The sequence below is a fragment of the Oryzias latipes genome, chromosome 23, assembly GCF_002234675.1.
Source record: "Oryzias latipes chromosome 23, ASM223467v1".
Lineage (NCBI taxonomy): Eukaryota > Metazoa > Chordata > Actinopteri > Beloniformes > Adrianichthyidae > Oryzias > Oryzias latipes.
This window is the reverse complement of record NC_019881.2, coordinates 22087293-22105719: the sequence shown is the minus strand read 5'-3', so window position 1 is coordinate 22105719 and position 18427 is coordinate 22087293. Positions and strand designations below refer to the sequence as shown.

Below are 18427 nucleotides of genomic sequence, written 5' to 3'. Positions count from 1 at the left end.
ATGTGTCAGACGCTCCACCACAGTCTTCTCTGCAATACTTATGGTTTCAGTCAAACTTTTCATCTCGCTTTAGGTACGCTCCGCTCTCTTTTCATGTGCGAAATTCAGAGGCTCGAATTAGTAATACTGGTTTGACGAGGGACCGATCTGTGTCAGTGTGGTCATGTGTGGGGAAGCTGGTTATGTTTTGTGGCCTAATGATGCTTCTCCTGTCCCAAAATTCAAAAACAGCACAGCTGAAAAGACGGCCACACGAGTCTGCAGAAGCAGCTCTGACGACGTTTACAGAGGACGGCGGCGGAGACGCGTCAGATTCACCCGAAGCTCTCCAAAAACATGAACTCCGTTTGATTCTGATTTAAATGAAAGGCAAGCTCCCTAAATCAAAAAAGCACTAAAGTCCTTGTAGAAAAAAATTGTCCAATATTAATTTTTTTCACATTTTCTTCTGACTCAAACAGGAGAAACTCAATTTCAAGTATTTTTCACTGGAAAACACACTACAGACAAAAAGCAGGAGTGAGAACTTGATGCATAGATGACGTAAAACTCAGAACAAACCCCCAAAGTACTCAAAATTCCACCAAAGCCTAAGAGTTTTCCACACCAGAGCAGCTTGAATCAAAGTTTTAAGAAGTTCTGAATGTCCTCAGGTTTTACCACAGCATATATACCCCCCCCCCCCCATCACCTCCTCTTGACCATTTGGATTGATGGTGGCTCCATAAAGCCAACCATCATATTTTTTCATGTCCATGGCTCATAAATACTAGGGACGCCATAATTCTTGCTTTAAAACCAATGTTACACTGTTGCTGGGGAAAGTGAATTGTTGCATCCCTACTGCACAGGTTATACGCATACATATGTATACATTAAAAGTGTCAAATAAGTGTGTGGTGCTAAATCTAACATATTCAGTGTTATTTTATCACATTGGAATGTGCTTGGTATGAGCCAACTGAAGGGTTTTTCTTCATTGCTTTTGGCTTATTTGCAAAAAAAGAGTTTTTTCGGAATTCTGAAATTTTTGTTGTTATTTTGTAACACGCCAACCATATATTAAACCAAAACAAAACCCAAAAATCAAAGTTGGAACCAAATTGCGGGGAAAGTGAATCATTGCATCTTTAATAAAAACGTCCACCTTTTCCCACTTTCTGTTTTTGTTGAGCAGATGTGATTCCAAGAGTTCCAAGGATTGTGTTATTCCTGATCTTCCTGGCATCCAAGAAAATGAGTTTATGAGATTAGCTGTTTATTAGCTGTGATCATACTGTGAACACACTGAGGTCTGGTGTGAATATCAATTTTCTAACGGTTGCACTTCCGTGTCTCCAAAAGGACGGCATCCATACGTCACTACAATCTCTGAGTCCCTGATTGGTCAAAGTTCAACTGGTTTTGTAAGTGTAGCCTGAGTCTTAGCGATGCTTAAACGTTAGAATTTTGAATTTACATAGACATTTCATGGCTGCACTGTGGAACAGTGGTTAGCGCTCTTCACAGCAAAAAGGACCCCGGTTCAAGTCCCGGCTGAGGGACCAGAATACCAATGGGGGACCTTTCTGTATGGAGTTAGCATGCTCTCCCCGTGCATACGTGGATTTTCTCTGACTCCGGCTTCCTCCCACCGTCCAAAAACATGCTTCATTGGTTAATTGGTGACTCTAAATTGTGTGAATGGGATAGTGCATGGGTGTATGATAGACTGGCGACCACAAGCGGCTGGTGATAGGCTCCAGGAAGGGATAAAACGGAATAAAACGGAATAATGACTGATATACATTTCATTGGTCAAAGGCTCAAACACATATTTCCGAGCCCGTTGTGAACGTAGCATGAAGATGAGTCTTTACATCATGTCGCTCTTTGACTGGTGACTCTGGAAGGTCCAGAGTCACACCAGTAAAGGATCTGTTCCAGGACTTCTCATGGCAAACCAAGTACAGTTCGATTGATTGAAAGATTGCAGGTTTGGTTCCCGCTATGTGTTGAAGTGTCCTTGGGCAAGACACTAAACCCTATATTGCCTCTGGTGGTTATGGGTTGGCGTCAGTGTGTGGATGTGTGTTGGGACTGGGACTGGAAAACACTTTGGGCCTTCAAGGAAGGCAGAAAAGCAGTACAAAAATATACGCCATTTACCGTTGACCATTCGTTTGGTTGCTGTGATCGCTCTTGTCACAAGGACATGGACAACTCCAACAACCATCCACTCATCAAATCTAAGAGGCCTTTAGTAGCTAAACACCAAAGCTGGGGCAGATATCAACGTTCTGGGTTGATAGTTGGTGACACCAAAGTTCTGACAGTAAGTTTAGTTTTATTAGATTAACCCTTGTGCTGTCCTAGGCACTTTACCATTGGGAGTTGGGTCATCTAGACCCACTAGACAGTGCTCTGAACCTTTTTTCTTCAATGATTTGTGATCTTCACTGGTGTCCATGGATTAAATGAAATCTTTCCACCTCCATCCACCTTTGTCATGGTAGGGAGAACACGTCAATGTAAGGGGGGGGGTCATCTAAGATAGCACAAGGGTTAATGGGAAATGATCAACACTAGCTGAACCCCCACATGCATGAATGAATTGTGCCATTGTGTGCAGCCCACAATTCTGTGAGATGACATCACAAAATATCCTCTAGAATGTTTGAATGGAACGATACCTGCTCAGGAAAATGACAAAATTTTTGTTGTCAATCAGATAAATCAATCAAACTGTGGTTGGACAACAAGAATTCAATTCTTTTTGGGAGACTAACCAATGTTTTCTTAACCAGATTCCACCTTCGTCATATGCACCCATACGGGCGCATATGACGGAGGCTTTAGCCTGTGGGCTGCTGCGTCTAATTTTGGGGTTGTCCAGGTCCATGGAAGGTCGTGAAGAGGAGTGGGTGCATCTTAAGAGGAGCACAGATGTTTTTCAAGGCTTGTACAACCACCTCAAGGGACGTCGTGAAAATGGAACGTACCATTGTCAAGTGTGTGGTAAGTGTATCGGGAAGTATTTGTCAGGGTAATTGAAGTTTGTCGAACTTATGATGGGTAATCTTGTCGTATGTTGTCCTTATAGCACACTCTAGCCTTTAGTTTGTTGTGGGTACTGGCTCCTGGCTGACCACACTTAAATGCTGCACACACAGGGTGTGCATGTGATATAGGATGTCCACACAAACTACACTCCGATTGTCCAGTTTCTTGCATCGTCAAGGAGTGCGCTCTTATCGAGTTAACGGCACTGACAGGCCCCCTGTGGAGTCTGCAGGATTTTGGGGGGGGTTGAATAAAGGAAAAATTCGCCTGTGTGTTGTGCGGATTCACTGCGACCTTTTGCGTGCGGCATGCCCCAAGAAGTGCGCATGAACATCAATGCTCAAATTTTACGACCTTTGAATTTCATGTCCCGTACGGGTTTGCCCAATTTTAGCCTGCAACCTTTTTATTCTTAGCAATGATTTAAAAGTTAAGTTTTCCATTTTTAATTTAAGACACAAAATTGGCAGGCTAATCGCTGCGTTTTTGGATTCATCGAGTCTCTTTTGGTTGCAACAAAATGCTAAAGGAATAAAAGCAAATTTGAAAAAACAGACAGTAATAACAGTGACCGAGGCCACTTTTATTTACCGAGGCAAAACTAATCGAGAGCTTGGCTAACTTTATGCTTTAATTCAAAATAGCCCACCTGCCTTTAAAGTCTCTGCATTTTCAGGTTTCTGTGTTTTCATAATCATATTTCAGGTCGTAATGAGGATTTTTGAGTTATAAAACCAGAAGAAATACACCCAAAAAAATCATTGTGGGATTTGTGTATCGATGTAAAGCACCCTTTGCCTGATCTGTTTCCCTTTGTTATTAAGACCTAAAGCCCCTGAAACATGAGGAAAGGGCTTCTCAGACAATGTGGGAGTTCTCTCACATGTTCAAGACCCCCTTGCCACTTTGAGAAGAGCTGACTCGTGCTGCATTGTCTCCTTAACAATCGTAAATTTGAACCATAATCTCCCGTCACAACACAGCAGATAAAAGATAATTATCTCTTTTACTGGGGTGCCCTGAAGCTTCTTGGACGGCCTCGCAGACAACGTGCCTAAACCCTGCCCTCCCACACACACACACAAACATACACACACTACAGAGGCAACGATTCCCTGTTATGTACACATCAACAGGCTTGGATCTGGTGGAGTCAGAGCCACTGCCGAGCCTACCTCACAGTCTAAATTCAAGTGATTCGCTTTGAAAAGAGGCGTGGGCATGTAAAGAAGCCCAGTCATGACGGCCAAAGGAATGAGAGAGTGATGGCTGGAGACAGTGGAAAATGTCAGAGGTGAAGCGTTTAAGGGAAAGGTTGAGGTGTGGCAAGAAGGATTTGGGTTAAACGAGGTGGACTGGGGAATGCTCACTTCAGGGAAAGTTGCAGGGTGAAATTGGTCAACAGCTTGAGAGCATCGACGTGAAAACAGTTGGAGGTAAGCAGAAGTAAAAAGCCATTTGCATACAACCCCCTTGTTCAGGTTTTTAATACAATGGAATGGCTGCAGTGCCCAAGGCTGTTTGAGTTTTTGTGTCATTAGGTTACAACTGCGCCAAAGCTCTTTTAAAAACAACAACAGTTCGGTTCAGTTTGACTCCACTGCTGTAGGGGGCGATAGTGTGTGCAGAGTGTGCATGACAATGCACCAAAGTCAGCTCAGGCTAGGCGTCAGTCACGTTACTCTAAAAATGACTGAAAATGACTTGTTACAGTTGTGCAATGTTAAGGCAGCTGCAATAATACAAAATGAGCCCAGAGGCACAAAATGCCTTCTTGATGATAGCAGGAGCTTTCTTTAAAAGTCATTCAGCGTGATATTACACACATTTTTACATCATTTAATTTTTTTTAAACCCTTGTAATTTACCTGAAATTCTCTGCATAAAAATGCAGAAACGTCTGTTTTAAAAAAATGAATTTAGCAACATGTTTGTGTGTTCGCAATATCAGAACGGCTGCTTAGAATTCTGAAAGAAATGATCGAAATGTAGAAACATCTCTGAGCTTCTTTGTTGGCCCAAAACATGAACAGAAGTGGATGTTTGCTATGGACCTCTAAGTGCTGCAAACACACGCTTTTATTGTGTTTTTTTACACATTTGTCACAACCTTTCAGACCAACAGGAAGTGTTCATGGAAAACAACAGTAACTTGATCCGAACGGAGATTTTAAACTGATTAATGAGGAGAAATGGGTTGTTAGTCAAACCATGAAACACAATGTCAACCAGATTTTAACTTTAAAAAGACAAATTGATCCATTACGAGTTAAACTTTTAGAACCATTATGATCATTGTCTTACAGAACCTGAGTTCTCATGTACTAATGGTGAGTTTTCAAGAGCACAGAAGTTCTATCAAAGCAGCTAAAACATTTATTTTCCCAAAATTATGTGTTGGTTTAAGACCAGCTCCTAAAAACGTGTTTTTAAAATGTTCTTGTGGCATCTTTCTGATGACGGAGGACATATGTTAAAAAGAATCAATCTCTAAACTGCATTTCTGTGTATTTCTTTATTCAAGTCGTTGTGAATAAGATGCAGATGAAAAATGAAAAAGATTGTGATAGTGACATGGAAAATACGCTGGGCGGGCCACAAGCTTCCTGCTCTGCTCCATTCTGATGCGTCCACTTGCAGACAAACAGATCCATGAACGTTTTTGTTTTCCTTGTCTGAGCTGGAATCTGGCTCTAAACTGTACAGCTGGATGGCTCAGAATTTGCTCGCCATTTTTGTTGCACCGCTAGAGTTAAGGTTGAGGGTGTGAGGGGCTGTAAGCTAGTGGGAGAGCGTGTAAATAGATGGGTGACGGGAAGGGGGATTGTTGATGAACTCCAGCCGCTCTGCAGAAACTAAGTTCTAAAAACGACAGGTTTTTTACGTTTTGGCTTAAAACAGCATCACCATGATTAAAAGGCCAATGGGAACGCTTTGAATATAGATCAAAAGATGATTAAAGTGAGACTTCAAGTTCAGATGGAACAGGACCCACACCTATGTAGAGTTCCTTTTGTATCCCACCAATACATGGAACATTTGTCCAGATGTTTTGGAGAGGATCCAGATGTTTCTTTGTGTTGTTGCTCACCAGCTTGTTTCTCGTGAACACTTCTGTCACGGTCTTGGTTTCTTTGCTTTTGTGTTCTAGTTGTTTTTTGTTCTGTGATGCTTTGAGGTAACTTCCTGTTTTATTTTGTAGGATTTCCTGTTTTGTGTTGGTTTCAAGTTTGACCTTTTCCCCATCTGCCCTGATTGTGTTCACCTGTGTCTCGTCTTGTCTGTGTGTATTTAAGTCTTGTCTTTCCCTTCCTCCTGTGCTGTTGTATAGTTTGTTAATATGGTCTTCCCCTGTTTCGAGTGTTATGAGTGTTTCAAGTTTTGGTTTGTCTGCTTAAGCACTGGTTTTTGATTTGTAGTTTTGTTACTTTACTAACCCATCCTGACACATACTGTGGTAAAAAAGTGACTTTGTTTAATCCATGAAAGTCAAGAAAAGAGCTGGAAATGCCGCTATTTAGTTAGCTAGCATGCTAACACGGGAGAACAATGGTGATAGTTTGTCATGCAACGTCTTACTTTCTAACATCTTTTTTCACAACAGCTACTGGTGGAGCTCCTCATCTGACTGTGCTGGCGTCCTCTGGTTACATAAAGTACACGATTGATATTTTAATATAGTAAAAGATTTGAAAACATGAAAAACTTACCGGCACATTCTAAACTGGTCTGTTGACGTAAGACTCTGTGTTGTTCGGTAGCCTATGAGCTTCTGGATGTGGGGATGTCCCGCCTCCCCTCCCCTTGACGGACATGTCGATGTTTTTATGTGTCGACAGGTTTCAGAATCAAAAGCGCAACTCAAAAAAGACAATTTCGAAATAAAACTGCAACTCAAAAACAGGATTTCAGAATGGCGAGAAAACAAATCGGGAACTGAGAAATAGGATTGTGCTTTGGTTATAGCTTTTGGTTGCAAATTATGGGTTTTGGTTTTCAATTTATGAATTTTGATTCTCAGATTTGTGATGCGCGGTTTTACTGTTTTGCTGCGCAATTCTTTAGGTGCTGTATTGACACCATATGGAACCTTCTGCCTCCTCTTCGTCTCTGCGCCTTTGTACTTTCTCAACCCCGGTTCGTAACGCTCTTCCATGGATCCTTGTTTGTCTACAAGTCTCTTCCTCACGGTTGAATCATGAACTCCGACCTGATCTGAGTCAAGTGATCCCTGCACTTTTTTGCATCTTCTGTATTTGTTACATTTAAATTTTATTATGATCTGATTAACCTAAGTCAAAGTCCAACACTATCTCACATTTGTTTCTGTAGTTAGTTTCAATTAGCATAAAAAGATAAATAATAAAGATACAAACTAGCTGTGTACGTTATCCTAATGCCAAAAAATGGGAGATAAAGCAATCTGTGCCCCCAGAGAATAATGGAAAGGCATTTGGAATGGTTGATCTGAAATATGACAAATTGCTCCATTCTGTTTTTAAATGTATAACATCTCTTTACTTCACTTTCCTTCTCTCAGCACCTTCAGGTTCTGTCTAGGTTCACTGATCTCCACTTCAGGGCTCTGTGGGTACATTTTACAGGGCCGTCCCATCTTGGCCCAGGATAACGGACAGCCATCTCTCCCAGCCCCCAGGCAAAACTGAACATCTCCTGTCAAAACCTCTGCTGCACATTTGCATGGGCTTGCATCCACAAACTGTCACTGGGATTTACCCGACCCCGTTCTAAAGCTTCGGCAGCTCTTCACACGGAGCGGAACACGCAGCCAAATCACCTGAGCTGGGCGGCAGTCGACTGATAGCTGCCTGGCACATCTCAGCGGCATCACAAATCCACAGAGAAGTGGAGCAGACAGGTGTTTGTGTGCTGTTCATCTGGCTCCTCTGCCAGGGAACACGCACTAGTTAAACTATGTTTGATGACATGATCTTGGCAGCGCTTGCAAAGGCCTGTTTCAGGAGGCTGCATTGCATTGCATTTGGTTTATATCAGGGCTAAGCTAATTACCTTTATCTAAATAAGCTAAAAGTTGATATTTTTGACAAATCTCTGTGAGTCATATCTTCAAAAAGGTGAAGTTTTAGGTATAAATGCGGTCTTTGCATGAAAAGTTTGTCTAAAGACTCAGTCCGATCATCTTTTGATCTCTTTTTAAAAGCGTTCCCAGTTGTCTTTTGATTATTATTATGCCTTTTTTAGCCAAAAAAAAAAAACCTGTGTTGCTTCCTAGGACATAGTTTCTGCAGAGTGGTAGGATTTCATCAGAAATTCACCTTTGAGTTGTAGGTGGGACTGTTGGCAAAGACTAACTCCACCCCCACTTCCCGTGACCCAACTATTCATCCGTGTTCTCTCTAGCTTATGACAGCTATGACATCACCGGTGCAACAAAAAATAATGAGCAGTTTTGGAGACTGCATCATTGGGAAACTGCAATCAGACGTTTTATGACACCCCAAATCACAAATGAGCAGACGCCGGTGCCTCAGCCACGTTGGAGAAAACGTGCAGACACTAACGTAGATCATTCCCATAACACCGACTCAGCAGGAATGGGAAAAAATTGTGAAGGAAAGAAATGTGACTGAACTGCTGGATCATGTGACAGGAACTCAGGGAGAACGTTTCCAAGAACAGTGGGAGAAATAGATTATACACATCATAAGGACTCTTCCATGAAGACTGTTCCAAAGACTTACTTGTACAGCCAAGGCAAACTGCTGTGTTATTTTTGCTCTGTTTTATGTTGCAGATTTGTTTTACATTTTTAATGTCCTTTTGCAATTTGTCAAATATGTGTGTCTGTTTCAACTGTGTGTTAAAAATACAATAAAAGAAAGTGACAAAAATAAAAAATAAATAATAAGAAAAGGATCATCAATATTGGAATCTACAGTTTTCATCCAGATTCTAAATGAGGAAAACCAAGACGCACATGGATCTAGTCCTAGACAGGGTAGATGCATCAGAAGGGAACAGAACAGGGAGCTTGTGGGCTGACCAGGGTATTTTTGGAGCCACAAATACAATATTTTTCTTAAGGCATTTTTGTCTTTTGATCTGGGTTCAAACCAATTTAAATAAAGAAATACTCAGAAATGAAGTTTTGAGCTTAATTTTATTTGTAAAACCTTAAAATGCCACAAGAACACGTTAAAAACATCAAAAACACAGTTTTCATCTGAGTGGGACTTTGAAATTAAAAAAGGAACAACAACTTGTTCTGCTAACCCTTTCACTTTCCTATATTGATAAAGGCCCCCTTTTCAGAAATGCTTATTTTTGTCCGATTAACAAAAAAGTGAATTATATATTAATAAGGCTGCATAAAAATTGCATATAATTAATTAAAACTGTTGCATTTGGTTCTTTCCATCAATAATTGAACAGCCAGTTACTTTAGCAAACACTCATCAAGCGACACTTTCACTACAAAAAGTACAGGCGATACATTAGAACATTTTTCTCTTTGGAGTTAAGATTTTTAAAATTTTTATTATTTTATTTTATTTTATTTCATGACATAAAGTAAAAAAAAAACAAAGAACAAAAAACTGTACATGTAAATCAAATTTTCCTAGCACTTTTGATTTTCATTTCCGGTTTCTGACTTCATGACGTCATGGAGAAAAAAAAACGTTTGTCAATAAAGTTCTTTGAAAAAAAGGGGCGCCTTTTAAATGTCAGTATGGCGGAGCGAAGAGAATGCGCAGCAAAACTTAAACAAACACAGATGTGTTTTTATGTAGACTGATAGTTTTACAGTAAAATATAATTAGAACGAACTTCTTTCAATTCTATAGCGACACTGAAGGTTTTTGGATGATTCCAAGAAGCATCAAAGAGAAAATCGAATGGCTATGCTAGGTAAGCTAACGTTTGTTATGCTAACATTCTGCAGCTGCTACTTGTTACTTAAGTTTTGCTTTTAGTAGTACTAACTACAAATATGCGTTTTTGTGAGAAGATATACGAACATTATAGGTTTTAGAAATGTTGGGTTGTTAAATGACTTTTTTTAACCTAATTATTGTGCTTAAGTTAATGGAAAGTTTTTATTTTTATTTGTTGTGGCTATTCTAGCTATTTCTAAAGTTTCACACAAGCCAAGTATAGTATTAGTAAAAGACAAAAGCAACTGAATTAAAATGCATCATAAGTATGATAACTATATATTTTCCCAATAATATATTCCTAAAAGCTAAACAAACAGATAAATAAATTCCAATTACTATCAATTTTGTTTTGTATAAAAATATATAAATAAATGCTATTTGAATGGCTTTTTCTTTACTGCATTTGTTTAATAAATTGATTTGGCTTTTAGTGTATTCTGTATTTGTTTGTTCCATCTTGGTTTCACAAATACTTACTCCATTTTATATATTTTTTACTTCTTTTAAATGTACGCATATTTCCAGTTTTCGGTTCTTTATATGTTTTTAAACAGTTTTTAAAGTTTAGACTTATATTTTACTTGAAACGGATCACATTTAGCTTAATCTAGAAACTTTAGTTTTTTTTTTTTAAATGAGGACTTAATAAAACCAACAGATTTCTGTGTCCGTATGTGTTTCTTTTTTCCTCAAGACTTAATTTTGTAAAATATTTATTGACCCTAAAGTGAAAAAAAAACAAGTGTTGTCACCAGTTCTTATAACTTTATTTTTGGATAATTAGAGATAAAGAAACAGTTTTTTTTTCTTTTACTTTTTTAACTAAAATGTAGACAAAAATCCCAAAAGTTTAATGATAAGAATGTGAATCAATATGATCATAATTCTGCTGCCTTCATATCAGAGGCCAGAAGGGGAAGAGCAGCTGGGGAGAAGAGGACGGTGAGAAGTACAAACTTAAAGGTAAGTCTTCTGCTGTACGAAAGACCTGGGCTTAAACATAATTAATGGAAAGAAAACCGATAAAGTAAGAAAAAAATTACTAATCTTGAACAGGTTTGATTTCTGTCCTGGAGTCGCTCCAGGACAGAGAAACGTGGTCTGCTCAAGACTTTGAGGTATATGATGTTACATATGTGTAACGTGTGTACATCACATTACATTAAAGTTTAAAAATGAAAAATAAAAGGTTTGATTAATGATGGTTATCTCAAAATTTGTTAGAGCGTGCAGCATGTTAAGAATGGTTTTCTTGGTTTGGTCTGTTCTGGGTCACCAAACTGGAGCTGCTTGAGTTCTTCAGAAATATCAGTTTTAAAATCTAAATTTTAAAAAGATGTAGTATAAAGCTTTAAGACTTGTTTGCTTCTCCACAGTTTAACAGATGATCCTAACATGTGCAAAATTTTACTTAACCTGTCCAGCCTTTGCATAGAACATTAAAGTCCTACTTCCAATCATCTTTTTATCTATTGTAAAAGCAGGCCCAGCCTTTTTTTTTTTTTTTTTAAATGATAATGTAGTTTTCAGCCTAAATCAAAAAAGCCGTTGTTTTCTAGAACATGCTTTCTACAGAGCGACGGGAGTTCATCAGGAACTTTCCTCTGAGATGCGATGGGAATTAAGCCTCCGTTTTTGTCCAATGATCCCTTTGTTCACACTCTGTCCCGCTAGCTTACAGCTCCTCACAAAGCAAGGACGAAACATCGTCCATTATGAGAAAAATGCTACAAGAACATGTGAAAAACTCAAAAAAAACCTTCATGATTTAATTATGTGAGCTTTTGCAGAGTTTGTTTGCTCTTTGTTTTGTTCTGTTGTGTTGTAAATTTAGCAAACATAATTTTATTGAAGTTTCAGCTTCGTTTTTCACATATGATTCAGTTTTTGTTCCGCTTGTTTTGTTTTTCTTTTTCTTTGTTTTAATGTTACTCAATATTGTTTAGTTTCCAGGTATTACAGCGGTGTTTTAGCAAATTCAACATAAATTTTAACATTGTGATTACTAACAAGCTTAAAATGTTTTGTATTTTTAACATAAATGTATTTTATTCTTTAAAAACATAATTTTGAATTATAGTGTTGCTCAGCAGCAACTTTTAGCATACATGGTCTGTAACTCCTTTATTTATTTAAAAAGCATTTTTAGGTAAATGTAAAGCAGTAAAGGCAAAAAGTCCATTGAAGCCCTTTATATATTTCTTATCTATATTATGAGTACGCTTTATATTTTATTGTTAGGGCATGAATCACTGTCCGTTTTAATGTCAAAGACAAATGGAAATAAGTAAAATGTATTGGACGGCAACAATACTTGTCGTTTCACACAAATTAGAATTTTTATTCCAGACATTTATATCAAAACTTTAACCAAATGGAACTGTAGTCTCTGGAACCAATGTGCCAGTTTCATTAGTGAGTTTAAACCAAACTTTTTTTTTAAACATAATAAACAAGGATTCATCATGTATTAAACATCCAGCTTTGTGATGCAGAGTTTTCTGCTACTTCACAAAGACTCCAGGCTGATTTTAACAAAAAAAAAAAAAATCTTCTGCAACCCAAAATCTACGTTATGTAAAGATTGGCACCAGATGAAGAAACTTTGATCGGATGCTGTATGTCAAATTTGATAAATTTGTAGTTTATTGCATTGTTTGCTATTCATTCATTCCTCTTCTAAACCAGTGTCATCCCTTTTGGGGTCACTGGGCTCCTCGTTGGCAAAGGCAGGGAACATCCTGGATAGGTCGCCAGTCTGCAGGGCCACAAATCACACACCCATGCACTCTCACATTCACACCTAAGGGGCAATTTAGAGTATCCAATGAACCAATGAAGCATGTTGGCTTACAATATATATCTTAAACCTAATTTAACTTTTAGCTTCCTAGGACAGCTTACTGGCTGAGATACTCCCTCATTTCCAGCTGTACGCCGTAAAACCCACTTTAACTCCGTCTGTAAGTGCAACCAGTGAGTGTGTGTTCATGCATGCACTGACTGCATAGAGTGAAGAGCAGCTCCTTCCTAACAAAGGGACTGCTATGTTGGTCGACTGTCCAGAGCCCTGTGGCTGTTTGCACAAGCCATTGTCTCATGCGGGCCAATCAGACAAACCTTTTAGCTAAATAAGCTTGCAGGAACCAATCGCTGGCAAGCCCACAATCTGGGTTGTTTATCCACACCAATCCTGGAAGTTGGAGAAATAATGAGGAAAATGACAATACACATTGCGCACACTATTTTTAAACTGCTAACCCCCCCCCCAGCTATCTGCCTCATATCTCCAAGGTTTAATTCATGTGGTTGACTCTGTTCTGATTGTGAGGTCGATATCTCTCTGCTCGCTCATTGTCTGTGGACGATGGATTTCACAAAGCGGTTTAAGCGTTGTTGATTACAGATGGAACGTTTGAAGGAGGGGAAACACTTCGGAGAAGCTCTGGCCAACACAGACGCGTGTTTTACATGTTTCTTTTTAAAAATTTTAAACAAGGAGTGTTAAAAAAAGATTGTTTTTTCCTGTTTTTTTGGTAGGAGCTTTGAATGAGCTACTTTAAAACAAACATAAAAACATTCATGTTCTTATGAAGAAGCAGAAAAGTTAAACGATAACCAGGTAACTATTAGTTCGCCTGCAGACCAGTGGTTTAATCCAAATTGTATTGCTTTATCATGTAAGAAAAGTGCTGTCAGAAAAACTTTGCTCATCTGAATAAAAGACCGATTAAAGCAAACAGGAACAAACTAATTTACTAGTTTAGATGTATTTTGGAGATTACCCTACAAAAGGCTTATCAAGTAAAGTGATGATAAATGACCAAATGGGATCATAAACTTGAGTGTGGCGCCATTTCCTGAGCATCAAGGTAGATTGAAAGGATTCGGTCAGCATGATTTAAAGAAATGAAATGCGTCCATGTTTGGCTGTAAACATTCTGAAGTCTGTGTATGTAATGTGTGATTCATGTAATGGAATGGAAAAAAAACTCATCACTAGAATTGGACAATAGGACGTCATAGAAGCTTTCTCAGAGTTTACCAAATTGTTTGTATGTTGTATGTTTTTGATTAAAAATCCACTCCAATCATCTTTTGATTTATTTCAAAGTGTCCCAGTGGTCTTTTTTTAATTACTATTTTTTTAGGAAAAATAAAAAAACTAGTTTCGTTTTTTGTTTGTGCAGGGCGGGAGTAGTTCATTAGATTTGCCTCCTGAGTTGTGGGTGCAACCCCGCCACCCTTTCCTTTTAGTATGCTCCACATTTGTTTACATTTTTGTTAAAACAGGTAGAAGGAATAAAATATGGAGACTTCATTGAAATTTTAAAATTTGGTATTACCGCGAGGAGTTAAAGCAATTGGTGGAGTCTGCGATTCTGAAATTTTCAAACCAAGTTATATTTAGATTTTTCTACCTGATCAGGGGGTCACTTTTTGATTGTTTTTTGGGAAAATAAGTTAAAAAAAAAGTGCAAATAATAAAAATCCATACAGTAGTTAGTTGCAGGAAATGTTTTTTTAGCTAAGTAACAACATTACAGAATTCATCCTTTTTGTGTACAGTTTCCACTGGCCACTCAATTGCTGCTCCTTAGAAATCGGGTTTTCCCCTCATCATTGAAGCTTGTCCCCCTGTCATGGTTAGCGTTGTCCAGTCGACCCAGTGTTTGTGCCCGAGGCATCCAACAGGGACGGCTGGTGTTGGTAAACCTTGCTCCTGACGTTGTGCAGGCTTGACTTGACCAGGAACGTGTGTGATCACAAACCCGTAGAACTTTAGAGCTTAATGTTTAGCAGCTAATATTTGCCCTGTGACTGCTTCCAGATGCATGGCGTTTACTGACCTGCAGAGTCAAATTAAAGCAATTAAAAAACATTCAGGAGATTATCTTCTAACCTTTTGGGTCTTTTTTTTCCCCAACTAAGTAAAATGTTCAATTAAGATGACGTTTCCGTTAAGTACACTTTTAATCTGAGAGTCTTGTTTTTTTATTTTTATTTTTAGAAAATGCACACAAAAGAAATTCAATATTTTAACACATGAAACAAAATACATATAAAGTGTTACCTTAATAAATATTTAAACAATTTAGGTTGCGTTTTCAGGCAAACGTTTCAGAACCCCCATGCCCCAAGGAAATCTTTACAACAAATCCTCTTCTTAGTTTGTTTGAGTTTGGTTTATTTTTTAAGAGTTAAACAGACTTTATAATCTTTCTTTACTTCAGATACAAATATAATGCTGAATAAACCTTTTGCTCTGTTATGTGATTCATATTGAAGGTTATAAAAAGTTCACGTCTATTTTATTCATTTCAAATGACTTGTCAAGATTGTTCAGATTAATCCAAATGTTTACATGAAGCAACTTTTTAACTCAAATATTTACTTTCTTCAGTTACAGGAATTTTTTATATTAAAGCATTTCAGTTCTTAACTTGATTTGTTTTTAAATTAAGTGGTAAATAAATATATCTATTGTTGTTGTTGTTTCTCTTTCGGCTTTTCCCATCTGGGGTCGCCACAGCGAACGAGTCGCATGGGAAACTTGGCAATGTTTTACGCCGGATGCCCTTCCTGACGCAACCCTCTCAAAGCAACCGGGCTTGGGACCGGCATAGAAGTAGAGAAGGGAACAGGGAGCAGCCCGGAGTTGAACCTGGGTTTCACGGATGGAAGGCACCGCAAACCAGCACGAGCTAAACCGGCTCCCGGCTCTCTCTATTACTTTTATCAATTACTTATATAATAATTCTTGTGCATGGACTAAAATTCTTGAATGCGGGTCAGAGGTCGCTGTGTACATAGCTTCAGAGTTATGACATCATGAGTCTTGTCCTGTCAAGCAAACAGATCAGAGCTGAAGGCCTCTTGTGTTGGACATACTTTACTGTTACATTAAGGGGGTTATGAATCTTCTGACACACGAGGTGTATATGTGTATAAACCCCTTTTGTATTTGAGGTCAAACTTTATGCATATTAATTCTATTTGTATACATTTCTTGTTTGATCGGACAGAAAAGACAAGAGAGAAGGATAGAGTGGGACGTTAGAAATGGGGGATGGAATGGAATTAGAAAAGGAGGCAACACGTTGCTGAAAGTTTCATCATTACTGTCAAATGTAGATGTAGCTTTAGGACAATCTTTATATCCCTTGTGCTATCCTAGGCACTTTAACATTGGGAGGTGGGTCATCTAGACCCACTAGACAGTGCGCTGAACCTTTTTTCTTCAATGATTTGTGATCTTCACTGGTGTCCATGGATTACATGAAATCTTTCCACCTTTATCCACCTTTGTCATGGTAGGGAGAACAGGTCAATGTAAGGGGGGGGGGGGGGGTCATCTAAGATAGCACAAGGGTTACCCCTTGTGCTGTCCTTGGCACTCTAACATTGGGAGTTGGGTCATGTAGACCCCACAAGACAGTGCGCTAAACCTTTTTTCTTCAATGATATGTGATCTTCACTTGTGTCCATGGGTTACATGAAATCCTCTTCACCTTTGTCATGGTAGGTTTAACACGTCAATGTAAGGATCGGGTCATCTGGACCCCATAGAATAGCACAAGGAATATTATCAAAAAACGAAGTTTGTGACCCTTTTGATGAATAAGCTTGAAGGCTGAGTAAAGGTAATTCTTTAAGTCCTTTTTGCACCTGTACAGAAAGACAGGGAATTATACACCATCATCATATTTAAGCTTTGAGTAGCATCTCTACTGTTGTCTAAACTTAAAGGAACCTGGGTTTCCAGTGAGGAAGGACAGCGCCTGTTAACTGTGGCCTGTAATTTATGTAAGTGCAGTTTAAATAGTGAGGCAGAGATAAGAATGTTGCTAATAGACCTTGACCCCTAATGACAATTGCGCCAAACAGGCAGACAAAGAAACCTTCGTTACGTCTCTTTAAGGTTTCTCCTCGAGAATAGACAGAGCGCTGAAAACATGAGCCCTCCTCAGAAGCACTAAAACATTCTTTAAAGTCATTAGTAAGTTTGATTTGTAGGCTCCTTGGGCCCCTCAGGCCCAAATGCCTTTGATGATTCACCTTGGTTAACTTGCTGTTAACTGGGTTCATAGAATTTCTTACATCGGAGTCTTATTCACATTAAATAACAGTGGGTGTGGTTTAAAATTTAATAGAAAAAATGTAATCTCTTTTCTGCTTTAGGGAAGTTTTTTTTTTTTTTTACTTAAGAATTGTCTGCATAAAAAAGCAAAGACTAGGACTGCAGCAGAAATGTGGGCAGAGCTGCAGTTCAGTTTGGAGTTGCGTAAGAGGAGTGGATGGATGGAAGGCGGGAATACCTCGCTGTCAACACCGAGCCAAACGAGACTCAGTTTGTTTATCTGAGCTCGCTTCTCGAACGCCGGCCGTGAACCAGGAAGCGGCAGGTGCCTCGCTCCAACGGCACAGCCCTCATTGTTGGCAGTGGATAAACAGGTTACGATGAAGTAGCTAAAAGAAAGAAAGAGGCTGGGGGGTTATTGGGAGTTAGTGTTTTGCCCCAAACACTGAAAACAGAATTAGCTTTGACTAGTACAGTGTAAAATTTGAAAAGTGTTTGTTTGTTTTTCTGCGGCTGCTGTTTTATTAGTGTTGTCTTATTGTGGCTCCGCTGAACAGGCCTGGCCTGCATTCTCGTCTGGCAGGGGCGACAGCGGGATAAAACAACCAGCGAGGGGAGATGGTTGGCATTGGGGGGGAAGGAGAGCCTCCATTGTGTTGCCATTGTGGCTCTGTCACTCTCTGCTGCCCTGGCTGCGTGTCCCCTTTAAGCAGCCCGTCCATGTCAGCAGAAATGAGCTTTTTCCTCCTCTTTCATCATGGCCCTTTTCTTTTCTTCCTCTGCAATTCACTCGGCTGTTTCTTCAAATGTCTTAAAAAAGCCGATCACACAGTCTTAGCGCATCTGCAGCTTAACCTTGAGAGCTGGCCTGTTGTCACCAAGAGCAGCGACACAAACAGAAGTTTGGATTGTCTTTCTCATGCATGGGTTCTTTTTAGGACTAAATTATTGGAAATCCTCAAAGAAACAAAGTTGTTTTATGTAGAAACTTTCGCTTAATAGCAGTCTTTGTTTAGGTACTGTTTCATCACTGCAAAGCATACTGCTCAAAGCTCCTTCGGTTTTCCTTGTTCTTACTCATAGTGCCAGATGGAGGGGGAGGTTTGCCTCGGGGCAGGTGAGCAAAAGGGGAGATGGAGGTGGGGTAAGATGAAGGGGAGGACTTGGCTGACCAGTTTTACCTGGGCTTGACTTGAGCCCGTCCGGACATGCATACGACCATCCAGCCTCGGGGGGAGGGGGGCAGGAAAGAGAACAGTAGCTTGAGTCTTGAGAGGAAGCAAAAATACCAACTATACTTTCTTTTTTTTGGCTTTCTTTCATGTTCTTATTGTTATGTCGTTCATCCATTTCCATCAATTGATTAGGTTTCTGTTTAGCTCGG

General features: G+C 39.2%; 1 long non-coding RNA gene across 1 annotated transcript in view; it reads left to right on the top strand.

Annotated features, from left to right (window-relative positions):
• Positions 1–9745: 9745 nt before the first annotated feature.
• Positions 9746–18427, top strand: part of LOC110017623 — a 169737-nt gene continuing 161055 nt past the window's right edge. The window contains exons 1-2 of the long non-coding RNA XR_002872815.1: positions 9746–9933; positions 10867–10925. This is a non-coding gene — a long non-coding RNA (uncharacterized LOC110017623). The remainder of the gene's footprint in view (positions 9934–10866; positions 10926–18427) is intronic.